Below are 7,317 nucleotides of genomic sequence, written 5' to 3' on the forward strand. Positions count from 1 at the left end.
CATTTACAATATGAATATAATTCGTATTCTCTTGAGTAATAATCTATTAAATAATAATGTTCCAGAAAAGCATGCTGTACTGAAATGTGATCAATAGTAAAAAATCCGGCACTACAAATTCACAAAGGCGTAGTGAGTTTTTTTTGTAGTCTTCTGCCTCAACTTTTTCCTGGTTCTGCTGCAGGTTTCAGCTAACGCTGTCCAGAGATATAAGAAAAGGGACCGAGTCACCGTAAAGGGTTGTGACCTGGATTTACTTTGCACAGGGTGGCCATTCGCTTTGTCCCAACCGTCTCCCACATGCACATCTTCTCCCATATTCCCCTCATGACCCTGCCCCTTGTGCGCCGCATGGGTACCATTACAGTGTGAACCGTGTGTACAAGACATTTTTAGAAAGAATACAAATTCAATTAGCAACTATTCTACAAAATATCATATAATGCTGTGAGCTTCATCAAAACCAGGTTTAGGCTGTTCTCAAGCAGCACAATACAGCAAACAATGCAGAAAGATTGCACCCAGGGCATTGTCAGTCAGAAATAATACACAGTTTATTCGAAACAGGACAGCACATACAACGCAAGAAACAATAGTATCCGTAGAATTTTGAATGTATGAGAAGATTAGTATTAGTATTACTGTAGATGTGAAGCAAGATGTACCAGTTAGCGACACAAATGCAGCTATGCTAATATGGTCAGAGGGTGATGGCACAAGACGCGGAAGATTCATTTGTAGATATGTCGTAATCTAGATGGGTTAATCTTGTAAAATAATGTATTCAGCATAAAAAAACTATGCAATATAAAAAGACAGAGATTGGCGAGAAAATCTCACAGTTAGTAGGAAGCAAATTATGCATATAGAATTATCAACATGAATATATCGAGAACATACATATATGTTGAGGACATAACGGTGAACACACGGACTAGTACATGGTTGATAAGAAATGAAATGTGTTTGTAGATTTGCCGCTGTGTATGTGTGTGTATGCTTGTGTGTTTAAATGAGTGTGTGTGAGGGCTCTCAGCAGGATTGTTATTTTGGATGAATGCTGCGGAGAGATAAATAAAAGTGCTCCCATCCTTCACCCTGCTGAGCGATGAGTGGCATCAACCTGCACTCTTGCCTAATGAAATAACCTCCCCTGTCATATTTCAACACAACACACACAGAGAGAAACCCACTACACACACCAGCATGCAGGCAGAACCCTCCTCAATCTGATTGAACCCTAAATACAGTGACCCTTGGGGAGGTAACGCACAAACATATGGCCCAGGAGAGGGAGAAAAGAGATGGACAGATAGCGAGATGCAGAAACAGAGAGATGAGACAGGGTGTTCGCCAGGCTGATAAAAAGACATAACGCCCGTTTCCCTGCGGGTCCAGAAGACATGAACAAACACACACACACACACGAAACAGGAGGTCTGCATGCTCAGTGTGTTCTGGAGCCCTTCAAAAACACAGGAACGCATGAAACAAATAAATAAATTAGAGGACGAAAATAAAATAATAAACCAAACACCATACAGACAGTAAAAGAAATTGAATTTAAATTAGTTTCGGTTTCCTCAATAGCCGGAAATTGCCGGAAATGCGCTGCTCCTGCTTTTGAGAACCTGGGAGGCTGTGAGTCTCCATTTGAAAATAATGTAAACACCCAAAAAATGAAGCATCACCTGAAGCAACCCTGTCCGTCCATCCATCCGTCTCCATCTTTCCCTCCAATTTTACATCTTTCTTATAGGTCAGAACCCCACAAATTGAATCAGTTAAGCTGTTCCTGTTTCACGTTCCTACTTCCTAAATCAAGGAAAATTGGGGTGAAGTTTAGGGGTAAGGCTAATTGTTTCACAATTATGGATGCAGTTACGTAATTATTATTAAGTTTTAGATCATGCAAAATAGCACAAAAAGCATATGTTTGTTTGTGTTATGTTGAGGGTTGCGAAGGTAATACCCAGAGAACGTTGCAAAAAAAAAAATGCCTGCATTCTATCGTAAAAGGGACTATAGAGGAGATTCAAATAAAAAAATATGAAATGTGTCTGCAATATTAGGTGAGCTTTGTAGAGAAAATCCTACTCCTACCAACGCACTCACACACACCGACACACACAATATAGATGAGTCTGTTGTTCAATTTCACTTTTCATTCTCATTTTATTTCACTCTACAGCACTGACTTTGGCAGAAACAGAGAACGAGTGAGACGCGACACAAGAGCAATTTCAATTCATTTCACTTCAATTTTATGTCTTCCAGAGAGCCTACGGTCTACGTTGCGGGAGCTGAGAGGAAGAGAGAGATAGAGAGAAAGAGAGAGAGCACATCAACACTTTCAACACAAATACGTTCATTCAGATCTCGTTAATCAGATGCTTTTAACCAGTGTAACAGAAAACATACAGCGACTCAAAGCCTACACGCAGAGCAAGAGCCGAATTTCAAACAAATTGTGACCTTGAATGGAAGAGGGGACACAGCAGTGTCTTACTGAGCCATCCAGCGGTGGGTGGAACCCTGCCGGCTCTTCAGCTTATGGTGGCAGGAATGCCCCAGGTGTCCTCCTACCTTCAGCACCACAGACAGCTCCTGGTTTTCCAGACATGCGATTAATTACAGGCAAAAGAAATGAATAAATGAGAGAAGGAAATCATTTAAGGGGCCAATGTGGCTTCGCTTGTCCTCTAAGGGTGAAGGGTCAATGCAGATCAATATAAAGTGATTGTGATCGATCAGATTTTATTCTGCGATGCAACATTTTCATCCTGATGGGAGTGTCATCCTGCAGAATCTCCATCCACAGGATAATGAGCTTGAAGATGAAGTAAATCGAGCGATCGGAGCCAGCCAGGCACCTATGGGAGATTTTTGTGCCGACATCTCAGATGGCATCATCTTCAGAAATGCCAGAGGAATTAATGCATTTCGCCTCGCCAGGAAAGAAGCATAGCAGGTTAAACTTCATCTAAATTGAACTTTAACCTGTCAACTTCATCACACCGTGAAGAAATGATCCATTCAGCCAAATCGCAAGCCCAAAAAGTTAACACACCAGATAACCCAGGTTCAAATCCCACTTACTACCATTGTGTCCCTGAGCAAGACACTTAACCCTAAGTTGCTCCAGGGTGGGACTGTCCCTGTAACTACTGATAGTAAGTCGCTCTGGATAAGGGCGTCTGATAAATGCCGTAAATGTAAATGAATGTGCTTGTGAATGATGAACAAGGTGCATGATTGTGACATGGCGGCACCGTGTGTAACTGAAGCATCACACCCGCCCTTTTTTTCTGAAATGAGCATCGATCAGAAAAACGATGAATTATTCAGGAAAAAAGCCACGCTTCATACTTGCATCCACTATTGTGCTGTTTGTGGGTGTGTGGCAACGTATTACCGCAGTGTGGTGAGTGGGGCGGGGCCGTGTGTTGATGTTGATTTGATGGGAGCTGGACCAAGGAACACAGGCCGTTATTGTAACGCTATTAAAATAGATGTAGAAGCGGATCATGCCGGGTGCCAGGGAGCATTAGTCAGCACTTAAGAAAAAAACTTTACTTGAGCAAACACACACACTGTTAGACACTCATGGACATTTACACACACATGCAACCCTTTGACGTGAAAGCACATTACACTTTTACAACAGATGCATGTGCCACACTACTAAAAATGTGTTCATATTTCCTCTCCCCATTCATTTATTCCTCATGCCCATCACAAAATGAGGGGTGGTCTTTCAAATACTTTATCTGCTTTTAATGTTTATTTTATCCTCCCGAGGGAAAAAAAATGAACCAAAGTGGAAAAAAAAACCCCAAAAAAACCCCCAAAAAACTGGTGTGTGGAAGCGATTTAATTAATTAAGTGTGTGTGTGTGTGTGTGTGTGTGTGTGTGTGTGTGTGTGTGTGTGTGTGTCTTCTACAGTATAATGACTGGATGTGTGAGAAAGAAAGAGAGAGAGAGAGAGACAGTGAAGGCAATTCAATTACTGTAGTCTGTTCTCACTATCTCGCCCTCCGGCAGTACACACATTTAAAAATGTGTACACACACACACACACACACACACACACACACACACACACACATGTGCACAGGCATTAGTCATTATTACTCATTACTCATTTCTCCAGGCTGAGCGTTAATGCTGAGAAGGAAATAAAGAACTCAGGGAGAGAGGGAAATATGGGAGATTAAAACAAACAGAAAAGATCGCACAGATCGATGCACAAATCCAGCAGGAGGCTGAAAATGATGGGTGTATTGAAAAGCAATCTTTATTTTTTTCTAATTATTATTATTTATATGGGCCTCTGGTGCTGCGCCTCCTTTAAAATGAATATGACAATCGATTGCAGCCATATCCGCAGGGAGCCCATCGCTCTCTCTTAGACACGCTCACACACAAATACAAACTATTACTAAATAAAACTCTGGGATGCCATCTTTCTTTAAGCCAAAAAGGGGTAATGATGTGCGCTGCTCTAGTATAATTACTTCCCCATGTACAGAGACAGGGTGACACTGTGATCAAGCTAGTTAAATTCAAGTTAATTAGAATTTCAGGAATTGTGCTGCGCTCACTCCAGAGCAAGTTGTGTTGATGATCAGGAATTAATTTATAACATTTACGTTCACATACATAACCTGGAATTAACCTTCTTAACACTGCCCAGGACCCGTTGGTGGGTTAATATATCTATTCCATAGTTACAGTATTGATATAATTTAGTCAATGAGCATTAAACATGAATAGCTATTGGTATTTTGTGGGCTAAATGAAGATAATGCTTCAGATTTTTATTGTTAAAACAATAAAAACAGTTGTTATCATTGTCAAATAATTGTTAAAAATTATTCTTATTTTGAATGCACACAGTTTTGAACAGGTTACAACCTTTTTCAACCAGTAAAATCATCTAATCAGAACTCAGGGACGAATCAGGTACTGATCAGGTACTAATTGAAATAGTCCAGTCATTTCAGATTCTTAATATAAACTACACAAATAATTATTAAAGTTTTTACAGAGGAACACTAGCTTATCTTGGTCCTCCCAGTATGCAAAAAAACATATTTAAATAAGCAAATATGCAAGAACCTTTGATTAATTGTTGTAGTGAATAACTTGCATCAGGCTGGCAACAGTGAATATCCTGTCATTACTGTAATAACCATGTTGGAGGATATGTCGTCCAAAAGTCACCACGATTCAGGATTATTAGCCTTGAAGGGTTTGAGATCCCTTAAAGGTTCTGTGAAATTAAATAATAGAAAATCAACAGTTGAACTTGCAGCTTTGTTTAATTGAGAACATAGAACCATGAAACAAGAACTTAGAGGCTTTGGACTAAACAGCTGTGTGGCCACCCACCCGTTAGCGATGCTAATCATAGAAAAAGAACAAAGACTAACTCTAGAGCAATAGAAAAATGTACAGCACAGCATGTGTCCTCTGCTTTTAACCATCACCCTTGGTGAGCAGTGGGCAGCCATGACAGGCGCTCGGGGAGCAGTGTGTGGGGACGGTGCTTTGCTCAGTGGCACCTCAGTGGCACCTTGGCGGATCGGGATTTGAACCGCCAACCTACCGATTACAGGTCTGCTTCCTTACCTGCTAGGCCACCACTGCCTCCTTATTGCACAAACTGTCCATAATCGCTACTTTACAAGAGAATAGAGGAAGCGGTATGATATAAAAATCTGTTAAAACATCATTAAAGATCATGTTCTGGGTGACAGAAATAAATACACACCAATTTCTGTTCTTTTGCATTCTGATTACGATAAAGCCGTTTCATGTACAGTACAGGCCAAAAGTTTGGACTCCTTCTCATTCAATGTGTTTTCTTTATTTTCATGACCATTTACATTGGTTGATTCTCACTGAAGGCATCAAAACTATGAATGAACACATGTGGAGTTACGTACTTAACAAAAAGTGGAGACCTGGCCACCACAGTCACTGGACCTGAACCCAGTCAAGATGGTTTGGGGTGAGCTGGACCGCAGAGTGAAGACAAAAGGGGCCAACAAGTGCTAAACACCTCTGGGAACTCCTTCAAGACTGTTGGAAAAGCATTTCAGGTGACGACCTCTTGAAGCTCATCGAGAGAATGCCAAGAGTGAGCAAAGCAGTAATCAGAGCAAAAAAAAAATAGAATATAAAACATGTTTTCAGTTATTTCACCTTTTTTTTGTTAAGTTCATAACTCCACATGTGTTCATTCATAGTTTTGATGCCTTCAGTGAGAATGATAAATGGGTGGGTGTGTCCAAATTTTTTGGCTTACTGTACTGTATTTATTTATGTCATGATAACACTCTTGATCTGATAGTAGCAAACAACTGTCATTTGGAACTTCTTTTATAATGCCTTGAAAATAGGGTTCATCAAGTTCATAAGAATGGGACAGACAGGAGAGACAGATGGAGAGACAGATGAGGTGCAGAGTCATATAACTGTTTTCGTTTGAGTCAAACTTAGTGCTATTAAAAAACTGCCAGTAAGCTTATACCATACCATAGACGTCCTATAGAACAGTGCAGTACATCCCTTTAATACCTGAGGCATTAGTGGTATGGACGGGTTGTCTGGTCATTTCAGGATTCCACACACAGGCTTCAAGGATAAAAAGATTGTCTGCAAGCTGCCTGCCTCCACTCCTGATCCAACACAGAACTACCACATGCGTCTGTTTAATCACTTTTTTCCACAGGTGACCAGTAGAGGAAGGTTTATGAGAACCTTTTGTGCAATCTTCACAAGGCAATCTTTACTGTAAAATATTCTTAATGTCTATGTTAAAGATGTCAATGTATTTATATCTATATATTGTGTTCAATAGTTAAATACCGAATTACAAGGAATTAGTTACATTTTTCAAATCAATTAACAGTTTAATTTTACAATTGTGAAATCTTGTCCTCTTCTTCTCCATTCATTAAGTAAATAAATTGTTATGCCCCGGGGCCATTGCTGAAGCTAATCAGGCATGATTCTGCAGGTCTGGCAGCACCCAGCTGCGACATTAATGCGGTTTCTGTAGAGACCTACCTTATGTTTGTTTCCAGTTCCTGCCGATCGGCACACGCCTGCGGGTTTGTTGTAGTTTCTCCCAGTTTCCTTATTTCTGTATTTTGGCCCTGTGTCGTAATGAAATACAACGTAAAAGAACATTAACACATAAACTGGTTCCTGCCTGCGACCATATATAGGGTGTTACCCACTTGTCTGGACCGTGACACTGGTGCTCACCTTGTCTTGTAATACCACTGCGCTCCTCAAAGTGTAAC

This window comes from Denticeps clupeoides, chromosome 18 (assembly GCF_900700375.1).
Source record: "Denticeps clupeoides chromosome 18, fDenClu1.1, whole genome shotgun sequence".
Classification (NCBI taxonomy): domain Eukaryota; kingdom Metazoa; phylum Chordata; class Actinopteri; order Clupeiformes; family Denticipitidae; genus Denticeps; species Denticeps clupeoides.